Genomic DNA, 13,766 nt, shown 5'->3' with positions numbered 1-13,766 from the left:
AATAAACACACAAGAAAAATATAAAATTCAAATTTAATAAATGCCAATAAGAAAAAGAACAGGATGTCATCAAGGAGAAGGATAGATTTATCTAATTCAGATGAAAGAGTTAGAGCAAGACTCTGAGGAAGGGGAATTTTCCTGGTGAGGTTTTACAATATTAGGAATTAGCTGGAGGAAAATAATAGCATGTGGCAGAAAGTGAAGAGGAACTAAAAAGCCTCTTGATGAAAGTGAAAGAGGAGAGTGAAAAGGTTGGCTTGAAGCTCAACATTCAGAAAACAAAGATCATGGCATCTGGTCCCATCACTTCATGGGAAATAGATGGAAAAACAGTGGAAACAGTGTCAGACTTTATTTTTTTCGGCTCCAAAATCACCACAGATGCTGATTGCAGCCATGAAATTAAAAGACGCTTGCTCCTTGGAAGGAAAGTTATGACCAACCTTGATAGTATATTAAAAAGCAGAGACATTACTTTGCCGACAAAAGTCCATCTAGTAAAGGCTATGGTTTTTCCCGTGATCATGTATTTTTTTTTCTTTTTTCTTTTTTTGTTTTTAGTTCATTTTTTTGTTGTTGTTTGTTTTTTCTTTTTTCTTTTTTTTTTTTTTTGTTTGTTTTTAGTTCATTGTTTGTTTTTTTTCCCTGTGGTCATGTATGGATGTGAGAGTTGGACTGTGAAGAAAGCTGATCGCCGAAGAATTAATGCTTTTGAACTGTGGTGCTGGAGAAGACTCTTGAGAGTCCCTTGGACTGTAAGGAGATCCAACAGTCCATTCTAAAGGAGATCAATCCTGGGTGTTCACTGGAAGGACTGATGCTAAAGCTGAAACTCCAATACTTTGGCCACCTCATGCGACGAGTTGACTCACTGGAAAAGACTCTGATGCTGGGAAAGGTTGGGGGCGGGAGGAGACGGGGATGACAGAGAATGAGATGGCTGGATGGCATCACCGACTCTGTGGACATGAGTTTGAGTGAACTCTGGGAGTTGGTGATGGACAGGGAGGCCTGACTGCTGTGATTCATGGGGTCGTGGAGAGTTGGACACGACTGAGCGACTGAACTGAACTGAACTGAACTGAAGGGATTTAAGGTTAGAAAGACCTCAAATACTCAAAGAGCAGATGAATGAAAGGCCAGTACTACTATGAAACGATGTGGGAGGGGGATTTCAGAAGGATATTTATATTCTTTAAATGTCTTAAGAGAAAGAAATTCTAATTAGTTCCTATTGAGTGATTTTTAAATTTCAAGAAAATAGTCACAGATTTATGGGAAAATAATGATACAAAAATAACTCGATACTCTTAAGAATGAATAAGGATTTAGGTCAAACACAGATATAATTCACAAATTACCTTTATGTTTGTTATTCATCTTCACAATTTCCCCTAAGTTATGAGGATTCCCCATGGAAATTAAAATGAGTTGACAAGGAATAAAATAAACAAACAAAATGCCAATTGAAGCCCCAAAGTCACTGCTTCTCAGATTCCTGCCTCATTAGACCTCAGGAGTTTCTATAAAGGGATTATTAAAGAAATGAATTTTTATTTTAGTTCCTGTAGCATGTTGCTAGTGTGAAAACAATTTATATGTAAAACAAATTAAATTATGGTAAATTAGCATAAAGTTCAGTATTATACAGCAAATTTTAAAATAGTAAAAGTGTTTGACTTACTAAAATTAAAAATAAGATGTTTTGTCAAGAAATCTCCCTCCTTTAATAGACCATATTTTTCTTTTGGAAAAAATTATTATTATTATTATTATTTTTTAATTTATTTTATTGGAGGCAAATTACCTTGCATTAATATATTGGTTGGTTTTCCATACATTGACATGAATCCGCCCCAGGTGTACATGTGTTCCCTTTCTTGAACCCCCCTCCAACCTCCCTCTTCCCCACATCCTCCCTCCAGGTCATCCTTGTGCACCAGCCCCAAGCATCCTGTGTCATGCGTCCAACCTGGACTGGTGATTCATTTCACATATGATAATATACATGCTACAATCCCGTTCTCCCCAGTTGAAATTGGAGCCTATTATACAGAGTGAAGTAAGCCAGATGGAAAAAATTATTAAAACCAACCTTGATAGTATATTAAAAAGCAGAGACATTACTTTGGCAACCAAGGTCCGTCTGGTCGAGGCTATGGTTTTTCCCGTGGTCATGTATGGATGTGAGAGTTGGACTGTGAAGAAAGCTGATCGTCGAAGAATTGATGCTTTTGAACTGTGGTGCTGGAGAAGACTCTTGAGAGTCCCTTAGACTGCAAGGAGATCCAACGAGTCCATTCTGGGGGAGATCGATCCTGGGTGTTCATTGGAAGGACTGATGCTGAGGCTGAAACTCCAATACTTTGGCCACCTCATGAGACGAGTTGACTCACTGGAAAAGACTCTGATGCTGGGAAAGGTTGGGGGCGGGAGGAGAAGGGGACGACCGAGAATGAGTTGGCTGGATGGCATCACCGACTCTGTGGACATGAGTTTGAGTGTACTCCGGGAGTTGGTGATGGACAGGGAGGCCTGGCATGCTGTGATTCATGGGGTCGCGGAGAGTCGGACACGACTGAGCGACTGAACTGAACTGAACTGATACTTGAATTATGCCTATAATTCACTTGCATTATAAATTATTACTTAAATAAACATGTAGAAAATATTTTACTTCCTGGAAATTGATTTTCTGTTGATTTAAAAAAAAAAAAGAGAGAGAGATTCATAAGATGCATGGATTGCTTCTTAAATTCATCCCAAGCATTGAAATTCATTATCCAATTAATGGTGCTCAGTATGTGTTATTCATAAAATACCCATAAAATTGATCATTAAAACTCAGAGCAATAGATTTTTATACTAGAATGTATGTGTACTCAAGACAAACCAATTCTAGTGCCTGCTAATACCAACGTTATTAGAAAACCTTTTCCTTGTTTTACTTTTTGAATGTAATTAGAAATTTGCTTAAAAATCCCCACTGACGTGCAATGTTAATATTGGTGCAATTAATGAAATGTTAATATTTATTAATTAATTGGCAAAAATCTTGATGAAAGGAAGCTAACAGAAATCATTTATGCAGAATCTACCAGAGGACAAGATTTGTCCTTGGTGACTTGCTCATTTTGCTTTCAGAATGTTATTTAGTAAAATAGTCAGTGGTATTTCAGTAGATTATTGGTTGAAAGGATTCTCTAAGACAAAGTTAACAAGCTAGTTTCTAACATAGATGCTAATTGGAGATGTAGGAATTGATATTTCTCAATCACTAAAGTATGCAGGAAAAAAAAATGATTCTTTTTTCTACAACTCAACTTTGTCTCTGTCTTGACCTTTCCTTTTCCCTGAGGGCCAAACATACAGTCTTAGCCCATTCTGTGTGGACTCACTTATTTTAGGATTAAACTACTTAATTCAGTACTTACTCCACTCCCTCTACTTCTACCAGCATTTCCTCTAGGTTCATTTGACTTTCTAAACATTATGTCAGCATTTGCTAAACCTTCTTTGTTCCAATTTATTTTCCATCCACAGTGATGTGTTGTTTTCTTCTTTGGCATCTTTGTGCCACACGTGAAATTTCTACCTGTCAGCTATTAATAATCAATGTCAGAACACCACCATTTTTGGTTCCACAAGAAAACAAGTAACAGTTCCCCTGCCTTGTTACATGGACTGGGGATAATTTGTTTAGCCATGCTCTATCCTCCCAAACCATCTTGGTTCTAGAAACTCTCAGCAAAGTTTGGTGCCTTCTACGGTAAATAGGGGCTTTCCTGGTGATTCGGTGATAAAGAATCTTCCTGCAATGCAGGAGACATGGATTCAGTTCTTGGATCAGAATGATCCTCAAGAAGGAAATGGCAACCCTCTCCATTATTCTTGCCTGGAAAATTCCATGGACAGAGGAGCCTGGCAGGCTATAGTCCATGGAGTTGCCAACAGTCAGACATAGATGAACAACTGAACAATGACAGCAAAGAACATATAGGCAGGGCTCAGGTCCCATGTAATGTCGGTGATATTAGACTGTCTTAGGGGAATCACAGCTGAAGTATGTATCTTGGTAAATATTCTTCAAAAGTTTTTTTTTTCCTTTCTTTTATCCTTAATTCTACCTGATTATTGGCTTTTGTACACTGAGTCTCACATTTGAGATCTTTTATTTTCTGTCCCTACCAAAGCAACTTCCATTTAGGAAACAGTGGTTTCACGAGGGCCAGGCACCAAGTCAAACATTTGCTGATCCTCAAAGGGCACATGAAGCTCCTTGGTCAGTGTTTCAAGTTCTGCCATTGTTACATACTTCCTTTATCATTCTAACATTTGAACACTAGGTCAAATTTGGAAATTAAGAAATTAAAAAATTATAAAAGAAAGGATGAAAGAGAAGAATGAAGGAAGAAGGAAAGTATACATATTAGCATGTGATCCAGAAATCAGACCTTTAATGTAAACTTCCAAAATATCATTAAAGTCATGCCTGACTCTTTGTGATTGCATGGACTATACAGTCCATGGGATTCTCCAGGCCAGAATACTGGAGTGGGTAGCTGTTCCCTTCTCTAGGGGATCGTCCCAACCCAGGGATCGAACCCAGGTTTCCCTCATTGCAGGCAGATTCTTTACCAGCTGAACCACAAATTTAGGGACAGATAGGGCAAGACGGTAAATTGAAGAAGTTACCTCCTATCTCCTTTTAACTCCTTTCCTGACAACATTCATATCTTTTTGCACAGCCCTTCCCATCTACCCAGGTCCCAGCTCCAGTGATACCCAAGGGTCTTTTAGCCATGTGTTAGATTATCATTTTATTGTTTAAAACATTTTCCTTTAGAATTTCTTTCCATGAAGCCAATGGTTATATAGTCATTAAGTCCAATCTGTATTTTAGCAAGGGCTTTTGTGATAAACTCTTGACAAATGTACCCAAATTATTTGGAGGTACAAAGCAGACCAATGGTGAAAGCAGTTTATGTCAGACTGGCTACCTTGTGATCACCCAAGGACATGGATTGGACCATCTTCCAATTAATAGGTAGTACAGTAATCCAGGCCTATGCCCCAACCAGTAACGCTGAAGAAGCTGAAGTTTAACGTTTCTATGAAGACCTCCAAGACCTTTTAGAACTAACACACAAAAAAGATGTCCTTTTCATTATAGGGGACTGGAATGCAAAAGTAGGAAGTCAAGAAACACCTGGAGTAACAGGCAAATTTGGCTTTGGAGCACGAAATGAAGCAGGGCAAAGGCTAATAGAGTTTTGCCAAGAGAACGCACTGGTCATAGCAAACACCCTCTTCCAACAACACAAGAGAAGACTCTACACATGGACATCACCAGATGGTCAACACTGAAATCAGATTGATTATATCCTTTGCAGCCAAAGATGGAGAAGCTCTATACAGTTAGCAAAAACAAGACGAGGAGCTGACTGTGGCTCAGATCATGAACTCCTTATTGCCAAATTCAGACTTAAATTGAAGAAAGTAGGGAAAACCACTAGACCATTCAGATATGACCTGAATCAAATCCCTTATGATTATACAGTGGAAGTGAGAAGTAGATTTAAGGGACTAGATCTGATAGATAGAGTGCCTGATGAACTCTGGACGGAGGTTCGTGACATTGTACAGGAGACAGGGACCAAGACCATCCCCATGGAAAAGAAATGCAAAAAAGCAAAATGGCTGTCTGGGGAGGCCTTACAAAAAGAAGAGAAGCAAAAAGCAAAGGAGAAAAGGAAAGATATAAGCATCTGAATGCAGAGTTCCAAAGAATAGCAAGGAGAGATAAGAAAGCCTTCCTCAGTGATCAGTGCAAAGAAATAGAGGAAAACAACAGAATAGGAAAAACAAGAGATCTCTTCAAGAAAATTAGAGATTCCAAGGGAACATTTCATGCAAAGATGGGCTCGATAAAGGACAGAAATGGTATGGACCTAACAGAAGCAGAAGATATTAAGAAGTGGTGGCAAGAATACACAGAAGAACTGTACAAAAAAGATCTTCACGACCAAGATAGTCACGATAACGTGATCACTGACCTAGAGCCAGACATCTTGGAATGTGAAGTCAAGTGGGCCTTAGAAAGCTTCACTGCGAACAAAGCTAGTGGAGGTGGTGGAATTCCAGTTGAGCTATTTCAAATCTTGAAAGATGATGCTGTGAAAGTGCTGCACTCAATATGCCAGCAAACTTGGAAAGCTCAGCAGTGGTCACAGGACTGGAAAAGGTCAGTCTTCATTCCAATCCCAAAGAAAGGGAATGCCAAAGAATGCTCAAACCACCGCACAATTGCACTCATCTCACATGCTAGTAAAGTCATGCTCAAAATTCTCCAAGCCAGCTTCAGCAATATGTGAACCGTGAACTCCCAGATGTTCAAGCAGGTTTTAGAAAAGGCAGAGGCACCAGAGATCAAATTGCCAACATCCGCTGAATCATGGAGAAAGCAAGATAGTTCCTGAAAAACATCTATTTCTGCTTCATTGACTATGCCAAAGCCTTTGACTGTGTAGATCACAATAAACTGTGGAACATTCTGAAAGAGATGGGCATACCAGACCACCTGACCTGCCTCTTGAGAAACCTGTATGCAGGTCAGGAAGCAACAGTCAGACTGTACATGGAACAACAGACTGGTTCCAAATAGGAAAAGGAGTACGTCAAGGCTGTATATTGTCATCTTGCTTATTTAACTTATATGCAGAGTACATCATGAGAAATGCTGGGCTGGAAGAAGCACAACCTGGAATCAAGATTGCTGGGAGAAATATCAATAACCTCAGATACGCAGATGACACTACCCTTATGGAAAAAGGTCAAGAGGAACTCAAAAGCCTCTTGATGAAAGTGAAAGAGGAGAGTGAAAAGGTTGGCTTGAAGCTCAACATTCAGAAAACAAAGATCATGGCATCTGGTCCCATCACTTCATGGGAAATAGATGGAAAAACAGTGGAAACAGTGTCAGATTTTATTTTTTGGGGCTCCAAAATCACTGCAGATGCTGATTGCAGCCAGGAAACTAAAAGACGCTTACTCCTTGGAAGGAAAGTTATGACCAACCTTGATTTTATATTAAAAAGCAGAGACATTACTTTGCCAACCAAGGTCCGTCTAGTCAAGGCTATGGTTTTTCCCGTGGTCATGTATGGATGTGAGAGTTGGACTGTGAAGAAAGCTGATCGCCGAAGAATTGATGCTTTTGAACTGTGGTGTTGGAGAAGACTCTTGGGAGTCCCTTGGACTGCAAGGAGATCCAACCAGTCCATTCTAAAGGAGATCAATCCTGGGTGTTCATTGGAAGGACTGATGCTAAAGCCGAAACTGCAATACTTTGGCCACCTCATGGGATGAATTCACTCACTGGAAAACAATCTGATGCTGGGAAAGGTTGAGGGTGGGAGGAGACGGGGACGACAGAGAATGAGATGGCTGGATGGCATCACCAACTCTGTGGACATGAGTTGGAGTGAACTCCAGGAGTTGGTGATGGACAGGGAGGCCTGGCGTGCTGTGATTCATGGAGTTGCAGAGAGTTGGACATGACTGAGCGACTGAACTAAACTGAACTGAACTGATGGAGAACTTAGGGAAATTGAAAGAAAGTTCATTAGTCATACAAGGGATTACTGGGAAGGGCAGGGGGAGCACAGACCTATCCCAGAGAAAGCTGAGCCTTTATCATGATTGAGAAGTGAGATTAGGGCATTTTCTAGGTTTGGTTTGTGATCTCTGAAGTTGGAATATTCCAAGAGGGCCACATCATGGCACATGTACCAACTTTATTATCAACCTGTGGATGTGGAACTAACAGGAAAGGGGAAACTGAGGTTTAAAAGAAGTCAGTGGTATGCTCTCTTTGACAGCACATATACTAAAATGTATTCCCCAGTGGCTCAAACAGTAAAGATTCTGCCTACAATCCAGGAGACCCAGGTTCTATCCCTGGGTCAGGAAGATCCCCTGGGGAAGGAAATAGCAACCCATTCCAGTATTATTGCCTGGAGAATCCTGAGGAGGAGCCTGGTTTGTCATAGTCCATGGGGTCACAAAGAGTTGCTGCTGCTGCTGCTGCTAACTCACTTCAGTCGTGTCTGACTCTGTGTGACACCATAGACGGAAGCCCACCAGGCTTCCCCTTCCCTGGGATTCTCCAGGCAAGAACACTGGAGTGGGTTGCCATTTCCTTCTCCAATGTGTGAAAGTTAAAAGTGAAAGAGTTAAACACTACTAAATAACTAACACTCTCATACTTCATACTAAAATTAGAATATTAGCGTGGCCCCAGCATAAGGATGACATGAAGATTCATGAAGTATTCCATTGCTTTGCTTGGAACTAGTAGATGCAAATCACTGTGTGTGGAATGAATAAATAACTGGCATGGGAAACTATATTCAATATCTTATAATTAACCATTATAAAAAGAATATGTATAACTGAGTCACTTTGCTGTACAGCAGAAGTTAACATTATAAATCAACTGTTCTTCAATTAAAAAAAAATGTCAGTGGTCTAATACCCCAAAATAGGGTCAAACTCTATTATATTGGTCTTTACCTGCTCGGTTAGAATGCCTAGGGGATTCTTACTCCAGAAACCAAGGGCAGCTTCCTCAGAGACTAAGTGGGGATGAAGCAAGGGGTGCTAAGAAAGCAGACTGACTAAACAAATTTAAAGTACAAATATTACGGTCCCTGCCTTCCTTTCACGGCTGCATCCTGAGCTAAATGTGAGATCATACCTAGAGGAGCAGTGTAGTGATGAACCGCCATGACTCTCAGATACAGCTTTCCTAAAGGGCTGGAACTCTCTAGGTGTAAAAGGTCTTTTCATTCTTCTGAAACTATGTGCTAGCAGAGTATCACTATTTGTAGGGCAGAAGCAATGATAAAACATTCATGACAGATTTCAAAATCCGGCCTTCATGTGTATTCATTCATTCACTTCTTTTTTATTCATTCTTTTTCCAGTGAATAAGAACCTATTTAGCAACTCAGATACTTTTCCATGTGCTATGATACATTGAGAAGCAAGATAAATCACTTGTTCCCATGGAGTTTGTCTTTGTGGGAGGTGACAGGTTTTTCTTTTTTTTTTTTAGAGAAAAATTTCAGTTCTATTAAGTGCTATAAAGAATACTGGGTTCTATCTTAGCCTGAGGGGCCAAGGAAGGCAGATTTCGGGGGACTGATGGCTAGCCTGAAACCTGAAGCATCAGTCCAGAAAGTCTTTAAAGAAGTTAATGCTTGGTGCAGGAGTTCCCATTTTCCAATTTTCGTATTTAGCCAGCACTATATTTAATTGGCCAGATAGAAATAGGGCAGAAATTGAAAATGGGCCTCTCTGCCTCTGTAATGAATTAAATAGTTTTCCATAGCATTAGCTGTAAATGACACTACTGAACTGACAATTTCTTTCTTGTTTGGGCTTCATTTAAACTTCTGAATGGTATTAAGAGGTTATTAGAGATTAATCTCCAATTAGGTATTCTGATAGCCCAAGAAATTGTCAAAGGGTCCCTCTGGCCATACTTTTTAGCATTAAAGAGATATTGAATTAATAATATTTTGCCATCTCTTCAGACCTTTAAACTCCTGTGACTAATGTCCAATCATTTAGCCCACTTAAACAGAATGTCACACTGTGAGCCTTCCATTCTGAATAGGTCACCGTAGGCTAGAGCTCATTAATGTTGAGTGTCCATTTCAGAAGCTGCAGCAGTCACTCAGCCCCTATGTTTTAAGAAAATAAGTAGAAAATTGTTTTCTCCCAAATGGAAGGGTTATGAAGACAGTGCCATATGTCATTATTACTGTGACTAAAAAGTGTCATCGCAGTTCTATAGTGCTGTATAATGCTCCCACATAAGGCCATAAAATCATGTTGGGTTAGTGAATGAGGCCTATGGCACACTTCCCAGACCCTCTGGAGTGCTGTGGACTGCACAGGACAGCATCCAAAGCCCAAAGTCAGAAAGCAGGAGCAGCTGTGCAAGACAATTGTGATTTATGTGGGATTCTCACCCACTAAAACAAGAGGTGAATGAATGACCAAGTATCTGCAGTGAGAATTTAAAGGAAAAGGTTAGGAGGGGATAACCTGGAAAGAATCTCCCTCCTTGTGTTAATCTGAAAAGTTAAGAGCTCCTTTTCTTTCTCTCTTACACTTATTTTAAAGCTTACATTTTTAGTAGACTATGAGAAGATACGTTATCACTTAGGCATGTAGCTTTCAACTAATGTGTTTCTGTATCTGGTCTCTGTAACTGCATTGCATCCATTAGGCTAATGTGTAATCAATAATAATAAGACTTACCAAGGTGTAAATCATAGGGCTTGGCTAATTGTAATTTCTAAACTGGCATTTTCTAAGGAGGAAATACATGGTAGAACTCACTCATTGGTTTGGATTAGATGACTTGTATAAACATCTGTTAACTTTGACTCTCAATATCACTTCCCCCTTGTGGTAGAAGCTCCTCTATTTGATTTTCCTTTAGGGACCTATGATCTTCCTTCAACCCCACTTTTCTGCAGTTTTGCTGGGACTGTCAGTAGCAGTAACTCACCTTCCTGAGCCAAAAGTGGGTAGACATGTGACCCAAATTATACCAATAAGACTCCCCTTCTGCTGTGTTTGAATTTTAAGAAGAGACACAGGGATAGGAAATGGTCGGGCCTGATAAAACACTGTGAAAAGCTGAAGAGAATTCCTATGGGGTTTCTTATTTCTTACATTGCTAAAGCAGTCCTAAATCCTGTTCTTATGAAAAGTTGGTTGTAAAGGGTTCCCTTATTTGGGGAGCTATTCTATTTCTTCCCAATATATTCAATTTAAGCAAAATTAATTGTTTCTATTGTGGTCCAAGAACATTAACTAATACCATGACATCAAAACCTTCATCCAATAGATAAGCTAAAGAAATAATTGTTTGGACAAAGACATTAAGAATAGAGTAGATATAGGTGGTTGTATTATGTGGAAATGATGTGTTTGGTGGGGGTGGGACATTGAAAAAAAAAAGTAGTAGGGGATTTTGGATTTGGAAGGTTTTAAATACTAGGCCCTGGAATTTTCTTTTTGGTATAGTACAAAGAAACAGAGAAAAGACAACCCAATTTCTATACTATTCCCATGACATTCAAGACGTTGTTTTATGACATCTATGGATTTCAGTTATCGTATCTATGCACACACGTCTGCATTGATTCTGGAGCCCAAGAAAGTGAAACGTGACTCTATTCCACATATTCTTCATCTACTGGCCATGAAGTGATAAAACTGGATTCCATGATCTTCATTTTTTGATTGCTGTTTTAAGCCAGCTTTTTCACTTTCCTCTTTGACCTTTATCAAGAGGTTATTTAGTTCCTCTTCATTTTCTGCCATTAAAGTGGTATCATCTGCATATCTGAGGTTGTTGCTAGTTCTCCCAGCAATCTTGATTCCAATGTGTGATTCACCCAGCCCAACATTTTTCATGGTGTACTCTGCATATAAGTTAAATAAGCAGGGTGACAATATATAGCCATGATACTCCTTTTCCAATTTTGAACCAGTCTGTTTTTCCATGTCTGGTTCTAACTGTTGCTTCTTGTCCTGCATACAGGTTTCTCAGGAGGCAGATAAGGTGATCTGGAATCTCCATCTCTTTAAGAATATTCTACAGTTTGTTGTGATCCACACAATCAAAGGCTTTAGCGTAATCAATGGAGCAGAAGTAGATTATTTCTGGTAATTCCCTTGCTTTTTCAATGATCCAGCATATGCTGGCAATTTATTCTCTGGTTTCCAAATCTGGAGATTTAGAAGGTTTCTAAATTCTTTCTAAATTCTAAAGACTTTTCTAAATCCAGCTTGAACATCTAGAAGTTCTTGGTTCATGTACTACTGAAGCCTAGCTTGAAGGATTTTGAGCATAATCTTGCTGGCATGTGGAATGAGTGCAATGGTATGGTAATTTGACATACTTTTCACAGCTTTTCTTTGAGATTGGAAAGAAAACTAATTTTTCCAGTACTGTGGCCATCACTGAGTTTTCCAAACTTGCTGGCTTAATGAGTGCAGCACTTTAACAGCATCATCTTTTAGGATTTGAAATAGTTCAGCTGGAATTCCATCACCTCTACTAACTTTGTTCATAGTAATGCTTCCAAAGCCCACTTGACACTCTCCAGGAGGTCTGGTTCTAAGTAAGTGATCTGCCAATATTATGCCACTTGTATTTATCCTATTTAACATAATAAAGTGGCTATTTTTAAATCTATGAGTGGTCACTCTAGTATCTCGATCATCAGTAGATCTATATTTTTATTGTTTCTGATGATTTTGTTCATATTGTTTTGTCTCCTACTGTGCCTGGTTATTTTTTTATTTTGGGGCCTTGTTTTCCAGAATTATTTGCAGAAATAATTTAAGGTATCTGATATTATTATCCTCTTCCACTCAGGATATAGATTTTCTAATCTGTAGGAAATAAGTTTTAGTTTCAGCTCATTTGGGGATGAGTTACAAGTCCCTGAAAGGGCCTGCCTGTTGCTCTTTTAAACTTAAGCCTACGATGCAGCATTTCCGTATCTATCCCCATAGCAAGGGCGATTCTGTAGTTTTCCTCTACCTGCTTCCTTAGACACCAATATTGTCCACTTAACCCAATAGGGCTGTAAAAATCATGATCAGTCTATGGCTGTCTGCCATAGAACTGGCATGCATGCACGTTCAGTCATGTCCAACTCTTTGCAACCCCATGGACTGTAGCCCACTAGGCTCCTCTGTCCATGGGATTTTCCAGGCAAGAATACTATAATGTGTTGTCATTTCCTCCTGCACGGGATTTTCCCAATCCAGAGACTCAGGAGTCTCCTGAGTCTCTTGCATTGGCAAGTGAGTTCTTTACCACTGAGCCACCTGGGTAGCCCCACAGAACTGGCAAACAACTTAAAAAAAAAATGTGGCCTCCAAGTCCAAGTTTACCTCTTTGAGCCTCTATCCTCCTGGCCTAGTAATTCTTAACTATTATGATAGTAGTTCAGCAATTTTTAAATAGATATGCATATATGTTAAATATTATAAATATGTATGTATATTTTCTTCAGAGGACAGCTTTTCCAAATAGTTAATAAACCATTTCTGGAGGTGAAAGTCTCTTGTCTATCATACTACTATAATTTTAATTTTAGAAAAAAATCTTTGATTAACTATCTATTTCATTCATTCATCCCATTCCATTTATAATAACATCTAAACATCATAGCTCATAATCTGTAGCTTATTATAATTTAATCTTAATCTTATTTTCCAACTTTATAGAATGTCACTCTCAACCACTTACATTATTATTCTAGGGCTAGGAAGCTACATTTTTCCCTAGTGACAAGGGACAGTCTAATGTTCTCTTGCTATTAACTCATGCTGTTTCTCCTGTCAGAGTGTGCTTCCATTGTTTGGTGGTAAAATCCTACTCATCTGTTTAGACAGCTTTTATGTAGACTCTTTTGTGAATGTACTTCCTAAACCCAGCTCAAACACAGACAGTAAAATACACAGCAAACCTGATCCTTCGCTCCTCAGTTTCTAGCATGAATTCCCATGTACCTAACAAGTGAACCACCCTAACCAATTTCCTGGTGCACCCTATTTCCATACCTTCATGCCCTTGCTCAGAACAAACTTTGCTTAGGAAGGTCCAACCCATGCCTCAAAAAGATCCTATTTTTCTTTTTCTTTATTTCCCACAAGAGCTAAGT

At 39.2% G+C, this 13,766-nt stretch overlaps 1 pseudogene; it reads left to right on the top strand.

Moving 5' to 3' along the window:
- The first annotated feature begins 8,254 nt into the window (after positions 1-8,254).
- LOC148777037 (U6 spliceosomal RNA) lies at positions 8,255-8,347 on the top strand (annotated as a pseudogene).
- The last annotated feature ends 5,419 nt before the right edge of the window (positions 8,348-13,766 follow it).

Source organism: Moschus berezovskii, chromosome 8, assembly GCF_049115385.1.
Source record: "Moschus berezovskii isolate FMDL1 chromosome 8, NW_MosBer_1.0, whole genome shotgun sequence".
In the NCBI taxonomy this organism is placed as follows: Eukaryota; Metazoa; Chordata; class Mammalia; order Artiodactyla; family Moschidae; genus Moschus; species Moschus berezovskii.
Note: the sequence above shows the minus strand (reverse complement) of the source record. Positions and strands in the feature narration are given on the sequence as shown.